This window comes from Bos grunniens, chromosome 4 (genome assembly GCF_055505025.1).
Source record: "Bos grunniens cultivar Pamir isolate PY7600 chromosome 4, Bosgru_T2T1.0, whole genome shotgun sequence".
Classification (NCBI taxonomy): domain Eukaryota; kingdom Metazoa; phylum Chordata; class Mammalia; order Artiodactyla; family Bovidae; genus Bos; species Bos grunniens.
In genome coordinates, this window is record NC_141168.1 from 99,272,862 (window position 1) to 99,296,866 (window position 24,005).

The window sequence follows — 24,005 nt, forward strand, 5'->3', positions numbered from 1 at the left end:
AGCTCTGTGTGACCCCATAGACGTCAGCCCACCAAGCTCTACCGTCCCTAGGATTCTCCAGGCAAGAATACTGGCGTGGGTTGCCATTTCCTTCTCCAATGCATGAAAGTGAAAAGTGAAAGTGAAGTCGCTCAGTCGTGTCCGACCCTCAGCGACCCCATGGACTGCAGCCTTCCAGGCTCCTCCATCCATGGGATTTTCCAGGCAAGAGTACTGGAGTGGGGTGCCATTGCCTTATCCATATGTCCATAGGAGTAGATAAAGAGATGGATTGGGATCTCGGCCAATAATTTATACTGTATTATAAAAGCCCAAGAGACCAAAGGACCAAACATTGTATTTAAATGTCATAGATCCCAAGTGGATAAGAATTTGCATCCCAGTTGACACTTTTATAACCATATTTTCTGAAATACTTAAGTACCTTGGGAAGCAGAAATACTCTAACAGCTTGGAAAACTTTTATCTGCATCTTTATGTCTCATAGAATACCCCTGCAGGGGGAAACAAAAAAAAAGGACAACCAAGTATCTCTTGAGATGTCAAAATTTTGGTTTTTATGTAAGTAATGACGCTTATTTTAGATTGCTCTTAAAGGAATCCACAAGCAAATAACTCCCAGAGTTAGACAAAGATATTTTAAGCCCAGTTCAGGTAGGAGGAACTGTACAGACTTGTTGAGGTCCTGGCTGAGTTTGCACGTGTCCTTCATTAAGTTTATGGATCAGCCTGAAGGGGAGTCAGTTCTGCTTGTGCAATTTAGTATGTGTCTACCTTTCTGTTTGACAAAAGGTTGTTTGTTGTTTAACTTTACCTGTTCATGCAAGTCAAGGATAGATATAATTTCAAACTCATAAAGAAAAAATGAAATTGTGGTATCCAAATGTAGAACTTGGTTTGTCATCTTATGTTTCCATCTAACTTTGAGATGCCCTCTTATTCATCAAGGACTGTGAAGTTGAATAAAAATAAACATATGTGTATTTCTAGAAAGCATCAATGTATTCAGAATTAAACATAGAATTACCATATTATCCAGCAACTCCACTTTTACCTGTATACTCAAATAAGTGAAAGCAGAGATTCTAACTGGTGTTTTGTATACCAGTTTCATAGCAGTATTATTCATGATAGCTGGAAGATGGAAAACAACACAAATGTCAATTGACTGAATGAATAAAGAAAACGTGGCATAGAAATAGTGAAATATCATCCAGTCTTAAAAAGGAAGGTTATTCTGAAACATGCTACAACACAGATGAACCTTGAAGTCATTCTGTTAAGTGAAATAACCCAGTGGAAAAGGACAAATATTGTACACAGATATTGGTACATTCCCCAGTCATATTTATGTTGTGTTTTTTCTCAACTTTTCAAAATACTATGAATTAATATTGTCTATTAAACAAACCTTAGCAATACAGGTAGAAAAAGAAATCACCTAACTCCTACCACTCATACCCAGGCATGCTGACACTTTGAACTTTTCTTTCCAAACTTCTTCTAAACAGGTATTTCTTTGTTTATCATAATATAAGTACCTTTTTCATCATGTAATTTTCATGTCTTAAGCACTCTCTTCCTATTTTCCATACATATGAGTTCATTTCCTCATTCATTTATTGCAATCAGAAATATGGATTAGGTGTTAAATACAGGCTGGTACTCTACCAGATGCTGGAAAACACAGTTTTTATGCACACAGGGAACAAGCCTGTGAGTGGTAGAGATGTGTGCACTGGAAGTTACCATCCAGTTTGATAAGCATCAGAGGAAGAAAATTACAGGACATTATGGGGACACACAGGCAGAGTTAGAGACTTCCTGGTAAGACAACAGCAACTGTAAAGCACCAAGAGAGCACATGATTTTAGAAAATTGGAAATAAATTCAGCATGACTAGGTCATAGAGGTTAACTGGGGAGACTTCAACAACAGAAGGATCTTCCCATAGCTAAAATGTAAAGAATCTGCCTGCAATGCAAGAAATCCAGGTTTGATTCCTGGGTCGGGAAGATCCTCTGGAGAAGAGAATAGCGATCCATTCCAGTATTCTTGCCTGGAGAATCCCAAGGATAGAGGAGCCTGGTGTGCCACAGTCCACGGGGTGGCAAAGAGTTAGACATGACTGAGATACTAATACCAATACTACACTACTACAGCAACAGAAATGACTGGCAAATTAACCTTACTAGCTCATTCTTACCACTAGTTAGCAAATATTTATTGAGCATATACCTTATGCACCCGAGATACGTTAATGAACAAAGTACCAGCATGGTTCCTGCCCTTACAGATCCCCAGAGGTCATAAATGTGTTGATTCTTTTTTTTTTTCTAATTTTATTTTATTTTTAAACTTTACATAATTGTATCAGTTTTGCCAAATATCAAAATGAATCCGCCACAGGTATACATGTGTTCCCCATCCCGAACCCTCCTCCCTCCTCCCTCCCCATACCATCCCTCTGGGCCGTCCCATTTGATTCTTATCACAAGAGAGTGAACACCATTGCTAAACACGTAGCCAATCCAAATCTAGTGTAAGGGATGAACAAGTGTCTCAATACACATCCCTGATGACTCAGACAGTAAAGAATCTGCCTGCAACGCAGAAGACCCAGGATCAATCCCTGGGTTGGGAAGATCCCCTGAAGATCCCATGGACAGAGGAGCCTGGTGGGCTACAGTCCACAGGATCACAAAGAGTCAGACATGACTGAAAAACCAATGTATTATTGGGACTTCCCTGGTGGCTCAGATGGTAAAGGATCTGCCTGCAAAGCAGGAGACCCAGCTTCAATCCCTGGGCTGGGTTGGGAAGATGCCCTGGAGTAGGAAATGGCAATCTACCCCTGTATTCTTGCCTGGGAAATCCCATAGACAGAGGAAACTGGCAGGCTACAGTCCATGGGGTCGCAAAGAGTCAGACACAATTGAGTCCTAAGACACACATGATTATCTCAAAGAAAAACTTGAGCCTTAAAATGGGGAGCCAGATCTGGCCAGGTAACTGGGAATTAAGGAAAGAGAAGCCAGAAGAAAGAACTATCTAGAGGCTTCTAAATCATGTCAAAAAGCTCAGGTTTCATCATATGAGTTTGAGCATTTTAAGGAAACACATTACATCTTCCAGCTTTCATTTGGACAAAAATTGTGATGCAGAGATTGGATTAGAGGTGCAAGAACAGAGACAGAGCAATGGACCATGAGGTGATTGCACTGGTTCCAATGAAAAATGCCAGTAGCCTGCGCTACGGCTGTGCAGTGGGTTGTTCAGATCAAAAACTATCCAGAAGACAGAATCAACAGAAACTGTAACTAACAATATATGGAGAGAGAAAGACGAGAAGTTTAGGGTAAAGTTCACCCTCCTTAAAGGTACTGACTTGGGCCAAAGGCTGGACCACTCCAAAAGAGAAAAATAAGTGATACAGTGGTGTGGAGAAGAAGAGGGGTAGCTCAACTTGGTGTGTGTTATTTCTGAGATTTTTTGAGACATTTGAGTGAAGTTGTGCAGTGTTACGCTCTAATTATTAAAAATAAGCACAACATGGGTAATGCCAATACTGAATTCCCTTGCATCTCGAAGAAAGAAAAAGAAAAGTTGTCTTGCTTTCTCCTTTAACAGAGAAGGCGAATATGGCTAAGCAAGATTACGATCTTTGCATACATTTGATTACTAAGAGCGGGGACGCCAAACTGTCTGTCTAGAGGTGTAGTAGAACCCTACATAGGGCCCACGTGGACTGGAAACAAAAGAGCTGCTGCTCTGCCATCCGTCCTGGACTGGAGAGCAATCAAGGATGTTTGCACAGCACTGGTCACCTTTCCTCACAGTTCCTACTCCAGTCCACCGGAACCTCAGGAAAGGAACACGCTGTGAGTTATCTTTTCCTTGCTCTTCCTGGGTCCCCACGTCTATACCTGTCTGCGTTGTCCATGGGCCTCCAAGGATTGCACTGACCTTTTAGTTTTGTGACTGCTCATTCGGCAGCAGTGACTTATGTGTATATATGGTTCTGAAGCTTAAGAGCGATCTTTTTTTAATGTATTTATTTAATTGGAGGATAATTACCATATTGTGATGGTTTTTGCCATACACCAATATGAATCGGCTATAGTATACATATGTCCCCTCCATCCTGAAACCCCTCCCACCGCCCTCCCCACCCTATCCCTCTAGGTTGTCACAGAGCATCAAGAGAGCTCTTATAGTGTAACATCCACCTATTTTTGACATATGACTCATAATGTTTATTTCTAAAAGTGTGAATAGGAAAAATATTTCAAAATCCCGTCAGTTTACTTCTTGCAAAGTTTCTGTTATACTCAAAACATGATTATTTAACAATCAGACCTGGAAAAAATTTTTAATGTACTTTTTAATAACAACTATTTTCACTTAAATTATAACTATGGTAAGCGATTCCTTAAATTCACCTCAAGTTTTAACAACAATAAATAACACACACTACTTTATTCACTTGCTTGATTCTACTTACATGATTTGGACAACATTGTGGCTAGTTCAAAAATTAAATGTAACAAATGAATATGAAGAATACCAATAATCATTTCCATTTTTTAGCAGCACTTCATGAATCAAATCTAATCAACTGAAAAAGTAATGAAATGCTTCCTTTACAATTACAGAAGATATGTCAAAGGCTATAAATACTCTGAAATGTAGTGAAGGCTTAGAGTTAGTCCATTATTTTAAAATGTTTTATTCGTCACACCAAAATATGAAGCTTTTACAAATAATTATATACAGAATCTCACATTTCCTGAAGCTAAGAAGCATTAATTTTCAGAATAATTTTTAATGTGACTTTTTATTCAGAAGGTAAGACATGGCTGAGAAAAAAACAAGTGTATTTTACATATGCTAAGAATATTGTGTATCTTTTTCCTCTTCTTTTTATTTATGTAATACATGAACATATCATGCTAAAGAATCATATAATTCACAGTTATACAGAACAAAACATGAAAGTCACTTTACACTATTATAAACTCCTGACTCTTTCCTGAAAGACCAACTATCAACAATTTAGGATGTCCTATTCAGTCTCACTTGGAGAAGGCAATGGCACCCCACTCCAGTACTCTTGCCTGGAAAATCCCACGCACGGAGGAGCCTGGTAGGCTGTAGTCCATGGGGTCGCTAAGAGTTGGACACGACTGAGCAACTTCCCTTTCACTTTTCACTTTCATGCATTGGAGAAGGAAATGGCAACCCACTCCAGTGTTCTTGCCTGGAAAATCCCAGAGATGGCAGAGCCTGGTGGGCTGCTGTCTATGGTGTCGCACAGAGTCCGACACGACTGAAGTGACTTAGAGAGAGAGAAAGAGAGATTCAGTCTCACTTGGAGAAGGCAATGGCACCCCACTCCAGTACTCTTGCCTGGAAAATTCCATGGACGGAGGACCCTGGTGGGCCACAGTCCATGGGGTCGCTAAGAGTCGGACACAACTGAGCAACTTCACTTTCTTTCACTTTCATGCATTGGAGAAGGAAATGGCAACCCACTCCAGTGTTCTCACCTGGAGAATCCCAGGGACGGGGGAGCCTGGTGGGCTGCTGTCTACGGGGTCGCACAGAGTCGGACACGACTGAAGCGACTTAGCAGCAGCAGCATTCAGTCTCACTAGCTTCCCTGGTAGCTCAGTTGGTAAAGAATCTGCCTGGAATGCAGGCGAGGCCAGTTCAATTCCTGGGTCAGGAAGATTCCCCTGGAGAAGGGACAGGCTACCCAATCCAGTATTCTTGGGCTTTGCTGGTAGCTCAGATGGTAAAGAATCTGCCTGCAATACGGGAGACCTATTGCAATACGGGAGACCCAGGTTCCATCCCTGAGCTGGGAAGAGCCCCTGGAGAAGGGCATGGCCATCCACTCCAGTATTCTTGCCTGGAAAATTCCCATGGACAGAGGAGCCTGGCTGGTTACAGTCCATGGGTTGCAAAGAGTCAGACATGACTGAACAACTAAGCATTCATTCAGTCTCACTACTCTTTTCCCTACCCTGATTTTCTTTAGCATTAAAGATTCATTTAACACAGCCACGAATCTTCAAAGAAAAGCAATTTTACACACTGATTGCAAATATTTGCACCATCATTTTCATTTCAATTTCTTACAAAATTAGCATCTAGAATATGCAAATATAAACTGAAAAAGGAAACATTTGTGTACTCACCCCTTGCTTAAGCAATAGTTATCAAAATATTTCAAAGCTTGTGGATATATTTCCCATTTGCTAATTCTTTCAACCTCCTCATCCCGAAGGTAGTAGCTCTTTTGAAATGATTTCTCACATATGGAACAGACTTCCCAGGAGGTGCTAGTGGTAAAGAAACACCTGCCAATGCAGGAGACACGAGACATGGGTTCAGTCCCTGGATCAGGAAGATCCCTTGGAGATCATGGTTATTTGGGTCATTAGATCCTTTTTATATAGCTCTTCTGTGTATTCTTGCCACCCCTTCTTAATATCTTCTGCTTCTGTTGCTGGTGCTGCTATGTCACGTCAGTCGTGTCTGACTCTGTGCGACCCCATAGACAGCAGCCCATGAGGCTTCCCTGTCCCTGGGATTCTCCAGGCAAGAACACTGGAGTGGGTTGCCATTTCCTTCTCCAATGCATGAAAGTGAAAAGTGAAAGTGAAGTTGCTCAGTCATGTCCGACTCTTAGCGACCCCATGGACTGCAGCCTACCAGACTCCTCTGCCCATGGGATTTTCCAGGCATGAGTACTAGAGTGGGTTGCCAGTGCCTTCTGCTTCTGTTAGGTCCATACCATTTCAGTACTTTACTGTGCCCATCTTTTCATGAAATGCTCCCTTGGCATCTCTAATTTTCTCAACAAAAGAGACCAAAATGCAGCACTTGGGTGCAATCTCAAAAATGACAGAATGATCTCTTTTCGTTTCCAAAGCAAACCATTCAATATCACAGTAATCCAAGTCTATGCCCCAACCACTAATGCTGAAGAAGCTGAAGTTGAATGGGTCTATGAAGACCTACAAGACCTTCTAGAACTAACATCAAAAAAAGATGTCCTTTTCATCATAGGAGACTGGAATGAAAAAGTAGGAAGTTAAGAGACACTGAGAGTAACAGGCAAGTTTGGCCTTGGAGTACAAAACGAAGCAGGGAAAAGGCTACAAGTTTTACCAAGAGAATGCACTGGTCATAGCAAATACCCTCTTCCAACAACACAAGAGAAGAGTCTACACATGGACATCACCAGATGGCCAACACCAAAATCAGATTGATTATACTCTTTGCAACCGAAGATGGAGAAGTTCTATACAGTCAGCAAAAACAAGACTGGGAGCTGCCTGGTTCAGATCATGAACTCCTTATTGCCAAATTCAGACTTAAAGAAAGTGGGGAAAGCCACTAGGCCACTCAGGTATGACCTAAATCAAATCCCTTATGATTATACAGTGGAAGTGGTAAATAGATTCAAGGGATTAGATCAGACAGAGTGCCTGAAGAACTATAGACAGAGGTTCATAACATTGTACAGGAGGCAGTGATCAAAATCATCGCCAAGAAAAAGAAATGCAAAAAGGCAAAATGGCTGTATGAGGAGGCCTTACAAATAGCTGTGAAAAGAACAGAAGTTAAAGGCAAAGGAGAAAAGGAAAGACATACCCATCTGAATGCAGAGTTCCAAAGAATAGCAAGGAGAGGTAAGAAAGCCTTCCTCAGTGATCAGTGCAAAGAAATCAAGGAAAACAATAGAATGGGAAAGACTAGAGATCTCTTCAAGAAAATTAGAGATACCATAGGAATTCCAAAGGTTCCTAATTTATTTTTAACCTGAAATTTGAGAGTTCGTTTTGCTCCATACAGTCAAAAATTGTTATTCTCAGAATTTATTTCTCATCAATTTGGTATGTAAGAAATGATTTTAATATATATTTTCTCATTATCTTTGTTAAACAGTATCTTTCAAAGTTAAAATTTAATGTAAAAACCTACAACGGTCCAATATTTACTAATCTTTTTTGCATAAAAGAAGAAATGAGTACATTAAATACAATTCTATGTTGCTCAACAGAGAATATTTAGATACTTGTATACCTGACTGCGAAAGACCAAGAACTATACTTTTCATATGACCAATATCTGTCTTGGATATTGTTGCTTCCATTTCACAGATTACTTTTTTTGTGGCCAAAATTCAACAAGAATATTTTAGAAATGTAAAACAACATTCTTTATATGTACACCTCTTTTCTGTGGATTAAAATCTGAAGAGAATTATCGAAAGCAAGAGCAATCTACATGACATGACAACTGGGAATCAGTTTTCATAGAATTACTTTAAAAAAATACATCTAATAAGTAGAAGTTTTATCCATTTGTTTTATTTCATGAAGTATTTGGATTATTCTTACAAGTCATATTCTGTTTCTGCCTGGATATGGCTTTGATGGAAAAAAGAAATGTGATGATCTATTTATTACTGAAGCTCTCTTTTTCTCTTTTTTCACAGGCCATTATTCATTTTGAAAAATAGCCACATTTTCCAGTTTGTGTACATACACCATGCCACTGTTAACCTAAGTGCTCTAGGCGAATGAGGCAGCTGTTGACAGGCCTAATCACAGGATGCCTCTCATGACCAGTGAACGGCAGCCTTATCTTTCACTTTGAGTTTACATTTCCTTGTTAAGAAATCCCCCAAGAGAACCATATTTTGAATGGTAGCCCACCAGGGTCCATCCATGGGATTTCCCAGGCAAGAATACTGGAGTGGGTAGCCGTTGCCTTCTCTAGGGGACCTTCCCGACCCAAGGATTGAATCCGAATCTCCTGCGTTGCAAGCACATTCTTTATTATCTGAGCCACCAGGAAAGCCATTCACATGCTAATGGTTAGCTACTCTATAGGAATATTCTCTACATTTTTATATTTATATAAATATATATATAGTACACTATATGAAAGTGAAAGTCGCTCAATTGTGTCTGACTCTTTACGACCCCATGGACTATAGAGTCTATGGAATTCTCCAGGCCACAATCTTGGAGTGGATAACCATTCCCTTCTCCAGGGGATCTTCCCAACCCAGGGATTGAACCAGGTCGCCTGCATTGCAGGTAGACTTTTACCAGGTGAGCCACCAGGGAAGCCCAAGAATACTGGAGTGGGTAGGTTATCCCTTCTGCAACAGATCTTCCTGACCCAGGAATCGAACCAGGTTCTCTGGCATTGCAGGCGGATTCTTCACCAGCTGAGCTACCAGGGAAGCCCCAGTATTCTATATACCTATAGTATATTTATATTAGAGATAGTGTAGTCAAATATATACACTCTTATTTTTGTTTTTCTATATGCTACATATTTTTCAGTATTCTTACACTGTATATAAACTATAGCCTATGGCACTGAGTAGTCCTTCTCATAAATATTTTACCAGCAAGATGAGGTTCCTATGTAACTTTGTTACAAAGTTCATGTCTACAGTCAATACAAAAATAAGTATTCCCAAAGTGTATTAAAGAAAAAAAAAAAAAAAAAAACTCTTTGGATGTTTAAAATTAAAAGCTTTACAATGTTGAAAAGTGATGCAAACAAATTTTCCTATGTGAAAATTGGAGTAATACAAAAAATAACAAGGGCTTTGCTCAGAAATCACATAAAAATTGATTTGGAGAACAAAGTGAGAGTAGTTGCTGCCACTTAACCTCTCAACTAACCATTAAACCAAGGGCTAGAGCCTTGACAATGCCTCTGCCTCACTTCAGAAAGGCAATGCCAAAGAATGCTCAAACTACCGCACAATTGCACTCATCTCCCATGCTAGTAAAGTGATGCTCAACATTCTTCAAGCCAGGCTTCAGCAATACATGAACTGTGAACTTCCAGATGTTCAAACTGGTTTTAGAAAAGGCAGAGAAACCAGAGATCAAAGAGCCAACATCTGCTGGATTATCAAAAAAGCAAGAGAGTTCCAGAAAAACATCTATTTCTGCTTTATTGACTATGCCAAAGCCTTTGACTGTATGGATCACAATAAACTGGAAAATTCTGAAAGAGATGGGAATATCAGACCACCTGACCTGCCTCTTGAGAAACCTATATGCAGATTAGGAAGTAACAGTTAGAACTGGACATGGAACAACAGACTGGTTCCAAATAGGAAAAGGAGTACGTCAAGGCTGTATATTTTCACCTTGCTTATTCAACTTATATGCAGAGTACATCATGAGAAATGCAGGGCTGGAAGAAGTACAAGCTGGAATCAAGATTGCCAGGAGAAATATCAATAACCTCAGACATGCAGATGACACCACCCTTATGGCAGAAAGCAAAGAGGAACTAAAAAGCCTCTTGATGAAAGTGAAAGAGGAGAGTGAAAAAGTTGGCTTAAAGCTCAATATTCAGAAAACTAAGATCATGGCATCTGGTCCCATCACTTCATGGGAAATAGATGGGGAAACAGTGTAAGACTTTGTTTTTTGGGCTCCAAGATCACTGCAGATCACATGGTGATTGCAGCCATGAAATTAAAAGACGCTTACTCCTTGGAAGAAAAGTTACGACCAACCTAGACAGCATATTGAAAAGCAGAGACATTACTTTGCCAACAAAGGTCCATCTAGTCAAGGCTATGGTTTTTCCAGTGGTCATGTATGGACGTGAGAGTTGGACTGTGAAGAAAGCTGAGCGCCGAAGAATTGATGCTTTTGAACTGTGGTGTTGGACAAAACTCTTGAGAGTCCCTTGGACTTCAAGGAGGTCCAGCCAGTCTATCCTAAAGGAGATCAGTCCTGGGTATTCATTGGAAGGACTGATGCTAAAACTGAAACTCCAATACTTTGGCCACCTCATGTGAAGAGTTGACTCATTGGAAAAGACCCTGATGCTGGGAGGGATTGGGGGCAGGAGGAGAAAAGGACAACAGAGGATGAAATGGCTGGATGGCATCACTGACTCAATGGACATGAGTTTGAGTAAACTCTGGGAGTTGATGATGGACAGGGAGGCCTGGCGTGATGCGATTCTTGGGGTCACAAAGAGTCGGACACGACTGAGCGACTGAACTGAACTTCTTATTGAAATCCAATGGTTTTATTTATATTATGCTTCCAAGTAATGCATGTGAACACACACACACACACACACCACTTTTTCCCACCAATTTCTTCAGGACTGTTTGTTCAAATAATTTGAAACAAAACCTCTACAAACTGGCTCTCTGGAGAAATACTTTGATGAGCCAAGTTAGTTCTACCATTGCTGGTAGATTGACCCCCAAACTAACATATAAGTGTGTGTGTGTGTGTGTGTATATAAACATACACACACATATATAGCTTATAATATTTTACATTTTTTTGTGATAAATGTACATTGGTTTAAAATTACACACAGCAAGATTTTCAGGTTCCTTTATACCATGTTCTGATCATGTAATTCCTGACATACTCAGGAGATATGTTTATATTTTTCAACAGTAGACCATTCATGTCCGGAAATAGCCTCCTGGTTATACTGCATAACTGTTTTCAAATTTAGGCTTTAAAGATGGAGATAAACATGGCCCCATAGTCTACATATGCAATAGATAATACCTGTCAGTTTCAGAAAATGAGCCTCAAGAATGAATTACATTTGCATGTCAGAAAACTGGCTAGAGTTTATTTTGCAAGAAGAGCATGAAGACAATTAATATTTCATATTTTCAACAATGTAAAATGTTTAAGAAAACATTCGTTTGTTGTCACATATTTTAAAATTGTATTGCTACAGAGAGCAGCATGACATGTAAATTTCATAAACCTTCATATTTTGTGCTCCTATTGGTTAAGCATCAGAGAATTTTTTTCAAAATTAAATCCTAAAACAACTAGGAAAACAGGTTTAACCATCTAGTATATTTTGACCCATTTGCTTAATGCAATAATATACACCATTATGAAAATGAACCAAATACAGTGAGGGGGGTCTTATATATCTAGTTTTACATATATATATATATGTAAGCTGCTTATTATTTCTTAATGACAATACTACCCTGGACAAAGAAACTGTATTGGAGTTAATATAATGCTGATGTAGTTAAATCCACATTTATTTTGTTTCTTTTTTCAGATACAACGCAGAATCTAGAAGCAAGTTTTTGCTCAGAGTACCTTACACATACACCTCCTGAGATCTCTTTCTGCAAAGATCTTCTTTGCTTCACCAGTACCACCCCCTATTCTCTTTTTAATTCAGTCCAGGATTATTGAAGCCTTTCCTCTTCTTCTTATTTAAGATTGGCCTTCTCCATACTTGTGGTTTAGCAGGAATAAAAGGAAGAATTATTTTTCAATTAACTGTTTCTTATTCTTTAAAAAATTAGAGTTAAAAATTCCCTTATTTTATACACAAGGAAAAAATACAGAACATTTCATCAAAATGACCCAACCAGAGCTCACTTTTCTTCTCTGCATCCAATCCCTGTCTCATAACACCTTGCTTGTGTGTGTGTTTGCTCAATCATTCAGTCATGTTCAACTCTTTGACACCCCATGAACTGTAGCCCACCAGGCTCCTCTCTCCATGGGATTTCCCAGGCAAGAAAACTGGAGGTTTTCTTCAATTTAGCTTTCCATTTCCTTCTCCAGGGAATCTTCCCAATCCAGGGACTGAACCAGCATCTCCTGTAGCTCCTGCATTTGCAGATGGTTTCTTTACCACAATGCCTTGCTGTTTGTCTTTAAATATGGCATGTCTTCCCAAGCTCTGCTTCATTCTAAAGCCCATGAAATCAATATACCTAGAAATTCACTTTCCTTCTTTGATCTCAGATCATACATAATTGTAAGCAAATCATCAACTGATGTTCTAATCAGTAAAACTGGAGTATTGATACTTGCTTTAGTCCCTCATTGTATAAAAGAGATGACGTACAAAATGAATCACCACAGGGCTTCCCTCATGATCCCGTGGTTAAGAATTCACCAGCCAAATCAGGAGACACAGGTTCAAACCCTGATCTGGGAAGATGCCCCCTGCCATGAAGCAACTAAGCCTGGGAGTCACAACTACTGAGCTTGCACGCTGCAACCACTGAAGCCCACATGCCGAAAGCTTGTGTTCCACAAGGGAATGCCAACCACTGAAGCCCACATGCCGAAAGCTTGTGTTCCACAAGGGAATGCCACACACTGCAACTAGAGAGGAGACCCTGCTCACCGCAACTAGAGAAAGCCATCGAACAGCAACAAAGACCCAGCACAGACATAAATAAATAAATCTTTTTTAAAAAGTCATCACCACAATTGTAACCATTTCATGAACAGTATAAGAAAAAGCCGTATGTTACATTCCCGGCCCCCTCTATGATATTAAGCCTATGTAAATTTGAGAGTTCCATCTTGGCTTGGAATACATGAACTAGGATACACTATCCATAAACATGCTTCTATTTGGGAAATTGAGTACATGGGATGTACATAATTTATTGAAGATCTCCTGGAAGGCTCTACACATTATATGCATCACATCAACCTCTGATAAGTTCATTTGTCACCAGTGAGCAGCTGTGTCACATCATGTTCAGGTGTGAGTTATTCACATCTTTGATGCTGGACTACAGCAGAGTCTTGTGAGATAAACCCGCTGTCCTCACATCTCGATGAATTTCTGTCAAAGAAACTACAAAGCACTTTTATACCATTCAGTCTATGTTCTACTGCCTTTTTTTCCTTCCCTTCCTAACAAAGAAAGAAAAAAAAAATGAGTAAAAGACATCAGATAGGAATGCAGATCCAGCAAGAATAGGTTATCAGAATGATGTCAAACTATTGAGTTCGATGTAACTATCAAGGATTATAAACTTGATGATCATAATCATGTGAAAGAAAAATGATTTTTTTTTCAGCACTAACATCCTTACCATGTCCATCACTACAAAGTCACAAATGAATTCATTTATTTTTTTTTCCTAAGGATCATGTTTCCCGAGAAAATAAATGGTATTTCTAGGCTACATTTCTAAATAGGTATTGTATGGTATCTACTTAGGCAGAGTTAGACATTAACACAAGTCACATAAAACAACCACGAGAGTTCAACTCAAAAATGAGGGACAGCTGTACCAAACTTTATAGCCAAAGGACCTGGTCAAAGACTCAGACACGAAAAAAATTCACAGCAATTGGGCTTGACTGCCTTAGTCCTCTCAGACCTCAAATTTCCCATGTAAGGGCTAATCCTCTGTAGACCTAACACAGTGGTGGTTTCCCTGAAAAGGGCATTTGATAGATACTCATCTTCAAGCCAGAGATAGCCAACCATCTCACTGCTTTCAACCACCTCACTATTTCAGTCCAAAGCCAAACCTGAGAGTCTAGAGGCCCTTCAACAATCTAACCTTCAACTGAAAGGAACAGAAGTTTAGAATAGCTTTTGACCTACAAGCAAGTTTGCTATTGATACTTTGTGGGATATACTTACACAGTGTTGTCAGAAGCATCTAGTAGTCTAGGAGATCGTGCATTTGAATGACTATTTCACTTCAGCTGACCTTCCCAGGTTTAGCACTTATTTCCTTGCTGATAATCAGTGACTCAGCTTACTGAAAGTGAAATTATCCAAAAAGGAAGTTTGAGAAACAAAGACACGCCCTAACAATATTCACAGGCCAAAATTCCAGCTAGTACAAAAATCTCACATTCATCTGTTTAATTATCAATACACATGAAAAAAAGGAGAAGGGGTCTCTTCTAGATTTCTCAGCTGTGACAAAATTCCTAGACTTCACCATCGGTTCATAGCTGTTAATATTTCTTAAGTGAAGTCTTCTCTCTCACTCTATATGCTCTCTCTTCCTAGTGTTCTCTAGGTTTATGCATGCAGTATTTCTGTCTTCCCCTCTCAAAATTATCATTTCCTTGCAAATGAACCCAGAGCCGGAGCTGGGGTCTTTGTAGTCCGTAAGTGTAATATTGTCTGCAATAGAGTATGTAACCATCTATGCGGAAAGGCATGACTTACTTTTGTTTGCCTTTCCCCCAGTATGAGGCTTGGAATTTCACTTCTATTATCATTATCCACAAGTAGTTTGAACTTAATGTAAGTTTTCATTTCTGTATGACATGTTTCAAATGCCATTTCAGGGCTCCTGAAAAATATTAATATATTTCCTATGACAGTATGACTTGTTTTTCAGCATATGAGTTAAGCTGCTAAGATCCCTGGAGGGTGTAGCAGGAGTACTGGGTGAAGGAAAGGCAAAATGTGGAGTGCTGTGTTGTGGGGAAACACAACACAAAAATCAGTGTTGTGGAGAAGAGGCAGTGAGCCCTGTGGGCAAAAGACGTGGACAGTCTCCACACTCACTGCTAAGCTTTCAAATTCAGACACACGCCCTTAGCTAAAGAGTTGTTAAGATGTGAAGCCTCTTTTTTGAAAAGAACACAACCTTATTGAAGGCTAGTGGGATTCATTCTATTTGGATGAAAGTGGTTTTATCAAAACTAGATGGTGGGAGAAGTAATTTTGAAGTTTGAGTCATTCAAAGGAAGGCAGGCCCGTGTGAGTGATCCTTGGCAGAGAGAGAACAAAGAAACTGGAGAAGAGAATATATTGACTTGGCAATTTTGCCCGCTGTTGGCAGTACTTTCCCTTGGATCAGAAGTCTATAGTAAAAAGAACACAATCTAGTTTAGAAAGGAGACAGAAGACAATTCTATCACTTAAACAATAAAAACAACAACAAAGCCACAAAAGAAACACACTGCACCTTGGTAGCTCCCCCAACCAGACACTAGCTTTTGCCTACTGTTCCAGATGCTACTGTTTGATTTCTTTCTAAATTAAGGTTGACCCCTCTCCACTTCCCTTTGAAAAATGCTTTTCTAATTATGTTGGTGGTGATGGATGTGTCAGTCTTGGGATGGTGAGAGTCTACAGAAAGGCATGACCACTGAGCTAATGCTGGCCAAGCTTGGTAATGGACCTTATCACATATGAAAAGAAAACGATTCAGAAATTGGCTAAAGGCCCAAGCAATTGGAACACTCGGCAGTATTTTCCAATCTGGACACAGAACAAAGGAAGCTTTCTTCTCTCTACCAGGAAAACTGTAAAAATGCGAGCCCTAGGGATGCGATGATTGTAACCTTCACCTCTCAGAGCCACATACACAAAGAAAAAAGCAGGGAGCAAGAGAGGAAGAGAGGGGGTCTGGTGGGGTTTGGGCATATACTTCATAACCTTAGTGCTTTCCTAAGACCCAGCTCAATACTCCCTTTTCTACCCTTGGTTATGTGTGTCAGTCATTTCATCTTTTTACTCACTTTGAATCTAAGTCCTTTCTTCATTTACAAAGGTACAAGGACCATCTCATTTACTCCTCACAACATTAAGCCCCAATTTTACCAATTAAAAAAAATGACTCCTGAAGAAGGGAAAATAGTTCAATAACTTTCCTCAAGGTCATGCAGCTAGTAAGTCGTGGCCCACGTTCAACTTTCAGGCCCCTAGCTCTTAACTGCTAGGGTTGTCAACCAGATCCTTAACTATCGTAGGCTTTGTTCTTTAACGTCAATTTTACTGGTCTTTTTTTCTTTTTTAATCTCAAAAGTATCAACTACCAAAGAAAATAGCTTTGACTACTGCAAAATGCCATAAGCAAAAGCACTTTTTTCCCCTGGTCCAACTGCCTGATACTGTTGGGGGCTATCTGGCTTAAAACTGAATCTATTCTACTTTAAATTCAGCTTGTGAAATTATTTACTGATTCTACCATGTATATCTTGCTTGTCTGTTCAATATGAGGCTTTATTTATTCATGCATGACAATAAAAACATCACAGATGATAAATGATGGCAACATTCATTTAGATTTCAAATCAGAGACAGTGCAGACTTAAGTCAGGGCACACGCAACTTTACATCTCTGTACTCAACATAAAAAGCATAAAAAGATGCAAGCAACAGGAGAGGATTAGAATTAATACCCTAGAACAGTGGTCCCCAGCCTTTTAGGTACCAGGGACTAGTTTCGTGGAAGAATATTTTTCTATGGTTGAAGGAGGGATGACTTCAGGATGATTCAAGCACATTACACATTTATTGTATACTTTATTTCTATTATTATTACATCAGCTTCACCTCAGGTCATCAGGGATTAGATCTCAGAGGTTGGAGATCCCTGCTGTAGAAAATAAATGACAGCTTTCCTAATTCCCAGGGGGAGAAAAAGGAATACTGCCTTGTTCCAAGAAGAATATAAAAATTCCTTACATACTATTGTTACTGACATGTAAAAGATAAGACAAATATCTGACAAATGTGTAAACTATGAAAGAAAAATACTGTCTCATATTTGTTCAGCCTGATACTACTCATGCAGAAAGGGTTAATTTGTCACTAGAGCATTAGCAATCAATTTAGAATACCGAAATTACTTTTTCATTACACCTAGGGAAATAGAATGCAGTTATTAATATCTTATGTGCATGTCTTTGATGGAAACAGAAATTACATATGAATTGCCTGAATCATGTACTTATTTAAATCATGGTGGGTAAACAGTTAATCATATTCTCTTGCAAAGAAACAGAAAAGTAACTTTGTATCTGTAATGACTAAACAGACAAATAGGAGCTAAATTTTATCAAAAATTTTAGGGTATTTCTGTTCAAACAATAAATACTGATTATGAGCAATATCTGGATATAAGAGAAATCAGCTTGACCCAAATAAATGAAATAAGCAAGGCTAAGCATCATCCCCAATTGTAACAGAAAATAATAGTCCTTTTGTGTCTACACATCTCCTGTCTGTAAACCTCAAGATTGTGTAATGAAACCCTCTTGTACTTTCTCAGCCAGGAACAAGTTAAAACTGTCCTCAGATAGCATGACATGATTTCCAGAGAGGGAATCCAGTGCCCTGGGCTCTTCTGGAAAGCTGATAACTTTTCAACGCAGACAGTAGGGAAGCTCGCCCAGACTGCTTTCTCTGTGGATTTCATGCAAAGATGCTGCCAGGTTGGATAGTGCTACCCAGGGTAGCAAAGTAGGAGAGTATTCTTTCGAGAGACTACAATTAGATGGAAACCCTTCTGCATGCATATTTTATTGGCTCCTTTATTTATCTACACATTTTTAAATAAAGAATGGGTAATATGAGCATTAGTTTGTCTATGCTATCAACTGCTACTACCTGGAAAAAATAGATTTTCTTCCATCTTTAATTAATTCAAATCTGGGAACATGTGAGGTAAGGCAAATCTCATTTATTTCTATGTCACCCCTAGCTGAGAAGTCTATGATGTGACTCATGGTAGGAAAGCCCCAGAAGCCACCAGTTAGTTGCAGAAAGATGGTGTCCATCTGGGCAAGCATACTCTTCATAACACACAGCCAGCTTTCCTATCCAAAAATTATAGATCTGCTCTTGGTCAAAAATAGAGTATCTGAGTTTTAGAAACTTATTAGCTTTTGATGAAGCTACTGATTTGTGTTTCCTGACAAAATCCCAACTGTGAAAATACACATTCAAGAGATAATAAGAGACAGCTATTCAATTGTTTTTCAAGATCAGTTCAGTTCAGTTCAGTCACTTAGTTGGGTCCAACTCTTTGTAACCCCATGGACTGCAGCACTCCAGGCCTCCCTGTCCATCACCAACTCCTGGAGTTTACCCAGACTCATGTCCATTGAGTTGGTGATGCCATTCAACCATCTCATCCTCTGTCGTCCCCTTCTTCTCCCACTTTCAATCTTTCCCAGCATCAGGGTCTTTTCAAATGAGTCAGCTCTTCACATCGGGTGGACAAAGTTTTGGAGTTTCAGCTTCAGCATCAGTCCTTCCAATGAAAACCCAGGACTCATCTCCTTTAGGATGGACTGGTTGGATCTCCTTGCAGTCCAAGGGACTCTCAAGAGTCTTCTCCAACACCGCAGTTCAAAAGCATCAATTCTTTAACACTCAGCTTTCTTCATAGTCCAACTCTCACATCAAAAATGACTACTGGAAAAACCATAGCTTTGACTAAAAGGACTTTGTTGACTAAGTAATGTCTGCTTTTTAATATGCTGTCTAGGTTGGTAATAACTTTTCTTCCAAGGAGCAAGCATCTTTTAATTTCATGGCTGCTGTCACCATCTGCAGTGATTTTGGAGCCCCCCAAAATAAAGTCTGCAGTGGTTCTCAAATTCAGTATTTTTGGTGAAAATACAGATATACACACTCACTGGGAGTCATATTAAAAATCTATATTTCTGGTTCAACAGACATCACAAAAGATGGTGAAGATGACATTTTGAGAAGCACTGCTAGGATCCTTAAGTTTCATTCATTTACTAAATCATATCAGAGAATCTACATCTGAACTAATTACCGTAATTTACCACAGAAGTGGCTTCACAGAACTGTAATTCATTTTTCTTTTCTGATTTTTCTTAGAGGTTATTATGTGAAGTGACTGCATAAAGAACCATTTTACCTTCTGTGAAGCTCAGATTGACAACATTATTCATGTTTTATTCAATGTTCTTTTTATAATGAGCAGTATATTTCTCACAGCGCTTAGTGTAAAGAAAATGAATTTTTCTCCAAGCAATCTGCTACTGAGGGTTGTACTTTATCATAACAATATTTACTTGGCTTCCTGAAAACGTTAGGAGAAACCCTGTTCTGAACCATCATAATTGTCATTGACCCTTTACCCTGTCTTTAATACTGTTTGTTTGCCAGACTTCCCTGGTGGTCTGGTGGTTAAGATTTTGCACTTTCAATGCAAGGAGTGTGGATTCAACCCCGTCAGGGAACTAAGATCCCACATACTGTGCAGAGCAACCCAAAACAATAAATCTAAAAAAAATACTGTTTGTTTCTCTTTAATCATAATCCTTTTTGGATGTAATCATGTGAGTAATAATAACTAAAATGGCAAAGGCAGATGTCATATTGTAATGAATGTCCATTCACCAGGGCTAGAGGTTTCAAGCAAGTTTGTTGACCTACTTTATTATCTAAATACTCAAAACCACAAATTGAAGTGGTACAAACACAAAGTCAAGACAGCTTACCAAGGTACAACAATATGTTTAATATGTTTATACACTCAGTTCCATTAGCTCTGGTAATGGCCTTTGTTATGTTTTTCTGCTAGGATCCCGGTAATATGATTACTAGCCCTAGTAACGAGTAGATGAGTTATGTTTAAAAATGCTTCTCATATCCTTCTGTGTGGATGGGATTTTATATCCCAATTTGTATTTTATTCAATCCAAGGGGCATGACAAATTTGCACCATTCACCCAGATTCTGTCAGTCCTGTAACGTGTCTTCCCATGCCAAAACCCTTCAAACACTATGGCCACATTACACTTCCTGGGGACTAATTCCAGTAACACTCATATTATTTAGCCTGGCTTTGAAGGCCTTCTGTACTCTTAATACAACTTGCATTTCAATTTTTCACTATTCCTCCTATAAGCATTCTTATCTAGCCAAATTCATTTTCTACTCTATTCCCCCTTGCTTTTCCAGGCCAAGGTAGAAGGCCATTTAGTTGGTCTTTCAACACTTCAGTTATACTTAGTCTTAAAGCCATCAAAAATTCTTGCAGGAGAAGTCATTTCTTTCCCCTCTATAACTCTCAGAGCACCTTTTATATTTTTCATTACCACGGGTATGTTTCACTAGCATCGTTAGGGTACAGATCTTATTCCCCTGGCCAGACAGAAACCAGGATGTTATAACCATAAGACAATCCAATATATTCTGTATTACACAGTGGGCAGACACTCCACCATTTGTAGCATGAATTGAACAAATTGTCTCATTTTCAGGAAGCTGCTCACTGTGTGTATTTGTCTCAGCAACACTGCATACACCAAAGATACAAAGCAACCTGAGGAGCACTGTGCAAACGGGCATTATGCAAACAGGGCACGCGTGTGATCGTGTTCCCTGGGGGAAGGCTCGTGGATTCAGGGTCAGAAGCAGGTATACTAGTCTCCCTCACCCCATCACTCTCTCAGGGAGCCCACAGCCACCTCACAGGGCCAGCCAGCTGACTCTGAAACTCAGACAGGCACCTCCCAGGTGTGTCCTGCTGAGGACCTTAAGAGCACTGTATGCTATGGCAGAATTTTGTCTCCAGCCATAGCTTGCCAGCTCAGCCTAGAGGAGAGATAAGTACTAGGCTTCATCACAAGCCTTAATATTGCAGATCTAAGACATAGGAAGCTGGCAGCAGGATTCATCATGTCAGGAATGTGCTGAGGAGAGCACTAGCCCTGCCCCAGCATGATGGGGGACCTGTGGTCTAAGCCTAGTGGCTGACCAACACTATTAGCAAGAAACTGTGCCTGGTTTCCATGGTGTTGGCAGGAGGCAGTTCTTTTAACAAAGAAGCGTGTAGGAGGATTGGTTTTACACAAATTCACTCTTATTTTTCATATATAGTCATAGTTCTGAGACAATCTGAATTTTATTTGTCATATAAATTGTATATATTAGGGCTTCTCTAGTGGCTCACTGGTGAAGAATCCACCTGCCAATGCAGGAGATACGGGTTCAATCCCTGGTCTGGGAAGACCCCACATGACACAGAGCAACTAAACCTACGTGCCACAATTATTGAGCCCATGCTCTAGAGCCCAGAAGCTGCAATTACTGAGCAATTATTGAAACCTGCAAGCCCTTGAGTCTTTGCTCCACAGCAAGAAGCCTGCACACCACAATTAGAGAAGAGCTCCTGCTCTCTGCAACGAGAAAAACCTGCACAGCAATGAAGACCCAGCACCACCAAAATATAAAATAAATCAATTTTAAAATGTGTATATTAGACTTCAGATGCCCCTAACCTTTTTGGCACCGGGGACTGGTTTTGTGGAAGACAATTTTTCCATGGACTGGGGATGGGGGGATGGTTTGGGGATGATTCAAGCGCATTTCATTTATTGTGCCCTTTATTTTTGGAGAAGGCGATGGCACCCCACTCCAGTACTCTTGCCTGGAAAATCCCATGGACGGAGGAGCCTGGAAGGCTATAGTCCATGGGGTCGCTAAGAGTTGGACACGACTGAGCGACTTCACTTTCACTTTTCACTTTTACACATTGGAGAAGGAAATGGCAACCCACTCCAGTGTTCTTGCCTGGAGAATCCCAAGGATAGGGGAGCCTGGTGGGCTTCTGTTTATGGGGTCGCACAGAGTCAGACAAGACTGAAGCAACTTAGCAGCAGCAGCAGAAGCAGCCCTTTATTTTTAATCTAATACCACCACAGATCTGACAGGAGGTACCAGTCTGCAGCCTAGAGGTTGGTTCTCTGTATGAAAGGACAGACCCAAGACTTGTACCATGTGAGCCACTCCCAGAACTTGATGTGTGTGTGAGAAACCCCAGCTGGTGGGGGGTGAATCTCTTCACTGGAGTAAAACTGATCAACAAGCTAAATCAGCAGAAATTCCAGCTTGGGTTGGTGCCTCAAGTGTCCTGGTGACCCCACTTCCAAAGACACACAGTGGACCTTTTTCAGGATCTTCCTCAGGAATCAAATGAAGGGGTGGTCTCCTAGGTATTTTCACAATACAGAGAAATAATAGGATTCATCTCCTATGAGATATCAACACTTCTAATTACAAAGCATTCCGTTTTATCATTGCTCTGAAGTCTGGAGAAGCATGCTTCTGGTTGTCATCAATTTTAAAGGGCTACAGATGCAAAAAACCACCACCTGAGTCAACCACCTATCTACCTACTGGCCCCATAAAGACATAGAGCATGAGGACTACTAACACAGTCACTCAAGGAGAAAGCCTGTGGTCCACAGAAATTATGGCCAAATTCATACCTTATCAAATTTCCTTCTCAAAAAGCAAGAAGGAAAGCAAGAAAGACAGGAAAGACTTTTTTTTCTGTTAGTAGCCAGGAAGTGTGGTCAGAGCAGCTACCATCGCCTAGTCACCAAGGGGCAAGATAGACCTATTTGCAGGACATAAGAGACACAGATGACAGGTGAAACTTGTGGCCATGGTAGGTGGGGAGAGGGAAGCTGAGATGAACCGAGAGAGCAGCCCTGATATATACACATTACTACATGTAAAATAGATAGCTAGTGGGAAGCTGGTGTATAGCACAGGGAGCTAAGCATGGTGCTCTGTGATGACCTAGAGGGGTGCGAATGGGGATATATATATACACACACATTTATATATACATATATATATATATATATACACACACATGCAAACATATATTATACATATATACACATATCACTTCAGTTCAGTCGCTCAGTTGTATCTGACTCTTTGCCACCCCATGGACTGCAGCACGCCAGGCTTCCCTGTCCATCACCAAATTCCAGAACTGATTCAAACTCACATCCATCAAATCAGTGATGCCATCCAACCATCTCATTATCTGTCATCCCCTTCTCTTCCTGCCTTCAATCTTTCCCAGCATCAGGGTCTTCTCCATTGAGTCAGCTCTTCACATCAGGTACACAAAGCACTGGAGCTTCATTTTCAGCATCAGTCTTTCCAATGAATATTCAGAATTGATTTCCTTTAGGATTGACTGGTTTTGATCTCTTTGCAGTCCAAGGACTCGCAGAGTCCTCTCCAACACCACAGTTCAAAAGCATCAATTCTTCGGCGCTCAGCTTTCTTCACAACACAACTCTCACATACATACATGACTACCTGAAAAACCATAGCCTTGACTAGATGGACCTTTGTTGGCAAAGTAATATCTCTGCTTTTTAATATGCTATTTAGGTTGGTCATAACTTCCCTTCCAAGGAGTAAGAGTCTTTTAATTTCATGGCTGCAATCACCATCTGCAGTGATTTTGGAGCCCAGAAAAATAAAGTCTGACACTGTTTCCACTGTTTCCCCATTTGTTTCCCATGAAGTGGTGGGACCAGATGCCATGATCTTCGTTTTCTGAATGTTGAGCCTTAAGTCAACTTTTTCACTCTCTTTCCCTTTCATCAAGAGGCTTTTTAGTTCCCCTTCACTTT

At 40.0% G+C, this 24,005-nt stretch overlaps 1 long non-coding RNA gene across 2 annotated transcripts in view; it reads right to left on the minus strand.

Moving 5' to 3' along the window:
* The window catches only part of LOC147374576 (uncharacterized), a 357,138-nt gene that overhangs the window by 261,490 nt on the left and 71,643 nt on the right, over window positions 1–24,005 (minus strand). Inside the window, exons 2-3 of one of the 2 annotated variants that reach the window (XR_015162920.1) lie at window positions 6,204–6,365; window positions 4,712–5,338 (exon numbers count right to left, since the gene is read on the minus strand). The exons of the other annotated variant lie outside the window; for it this stretch is intronic. This is a non-coding gene — a long non-coding RNA (uncharacterized LOC147374576). Of the gene's footprint in view, window positions 1–4,711; window positions 5,339–6,203; window positions 6,366–24,005 lie in introns of those variants that run through there. 2 annotated transcript variants of the gene reach the window in all.